The sequence below is a fragment of the Callithrix jacchus genome, chromosome 1, assembly GCF_049354715.1.
Source record: "Callithrix jacchus isolate 240 chromosome 1, calJac240_pri, whole genome shotgun sequence".
Taxonomy (NCBI): domain Eukaryota; kingdom Metazoa; phylum Chordata; class Mammalia; order Primates; family Cebidae; genus Callithrix; species Callithrix jacchus.
The window spans coordinates 111216143-111218143 of NC_133502.1; positions in this window are offsets into that span (position 1 = coordinate 111216143).

Genomic DNA, 2001 nt, shown 5'->3' on the forward strand with positions numbered 1-2001 from the left:
TCCATCCATTTCTCTGTAGTGGTCATTTATATACAATTGCATAGTTCTGAGAAATTGATTTATCTGAAAAGTATTTGCTTACTATGTGAGCCAAGGGGATCAGGGGAGGAGAATACAAGGATGAATATAAGTTCATTATGGATTGTTTACCTTCTAATATAAAGTGAAACCATTCTCACAAGCTTTGAAGAATTAGACTTGTTTGATCTTCTCTAAATATAGAAAATGATTTTTTAAAATTCCCACATCTTTCTCATAGTTAACAGCATGATTCTTCATGTTATTTACACTTGAGACATTTAACTTGGAATCTTTTAGAAAAATCTGACACAGTGCTGGACTGATTTATACTTTGGCATGACAGTTTATTCAGTACTGTATATGGAAAAACTCACTTAGTGTTTAGTATCATTTAGTGAGCTAAAAACAGAAAGCAGGAGAGGGGGATAAGGACTCTACAAAGCATACTGGCTTTTACCAGAAGCTTTAAACACAGCTAGACTATTTTAACTGTGTTTTAAAATTGTTTAACCATAACTTCCAAGATGAAAATCTCTAACTGCAAAGACAGGAAAGCTATTTCTACAGTTTATCAGGGTCTGAAGATAGACTTCTGTCAATGAGAAGACAACATGTTCTAAATACAAATTCTTGTGGTTGGTTGCAAGTATAGCAATTTAACATAATTTGAGATGTATAATTACAATGATTTGTTGTTAGTATAGGGCAGTTTTGTCACAAGTTATTAAGGATCCAAAATATCTTGCTAGAATAGCTGGGGGAAAAGTATCCAGCAAGTGGGGTTTAGAAATTTGAGCCAGTATTTAAGCTATTTCAAATGGAACTCAGAACTGAAAGAAAACTTCTGGATGGTACTAATAACTGCCAGTTTGCATTTCCCACAGTACACTCTGCTTACAAGAAGTATAGCAAAATAACTTTTACTCTATAAAATAAATGGGTTGAGGTGCTGTTCTGACTTTTAAAGCATAGTGGTTTCTCCTAGCCATGGCAGTCAGCTCCATACATGTATTTCCATGTGGTACATAAATCTTAATGATGGTCATTACAGAATTTTTTTGTGTGTTGAGAACAGTGCCTCACATTTGTAATCCCAGCACTTGGGAGGCTGAATCCAGAAGATTGTTTGAGGCCAGGAGACTAGCCTTGGCAACATATCAAGACCCTGTCTCTACAAAAAATAAAATTAGCCAGGCATGGTGGTGCACGCTTATAGTTCAGCTACTTGGAAGGCTGAGGAGTTCAAGGTTACAGTGACCCAATTATGCCACTCACTGCACTCCAGTCTGGGCAACAGAGTGAGGCCCTGTCTCAAAAAAAAAAGTTGTATTACAGTCATATTCATTCCCAAAGTAATGAATGTATGTGCAAAACTTTGGGCTAAGTATTTTGGGAGTGGGGAGGGAATGGTCACAGGAAAGAAGAGTCTTAATTCTCATAGCCATGTTCTTCTGCTCACTTTGATTTCCAAATCTCCTACGGGTATTACAAAGGCAGGTATGGCTACCATAGCAGGAGATAAAGTACTGCATAAACTGAAACAAGCCTATGGAGTGTTTTAAGATCATTTATTAGGGCCTGGGGACAGTGGCTTATGCCTGTAATCCCAGCCCTTTGGGAGGCCAAGGCAGACAGATCACCTGAGGTCAGGAGTCTGAGACCAGCCTGACTAACATGGAGAAAACCCTGTCTCTACTAAAAATACAAAAAAAAAAAAAATTAGCCGGGCACGGTGGCGCATGCCTGTAATTCCAGCTACTCGGGAGGCTGAGGCAGGAAAATTGCTTGAACCCAGGAGACGGAGGTTGTAGTGAGCCAAGATCTCACCATGGCACTCCAGCCTGGGCAATAAGAGCAAAACTCTGTCTCAAAAAAAAAAAATCATTTATGAGAACACATTCAAAGCCACTGAGACATCAGGCAGCAGAAAGGAAGGTGGATGGAGCAGGCCTTGTGAAGAACCAACAACAAAGTAGTAGC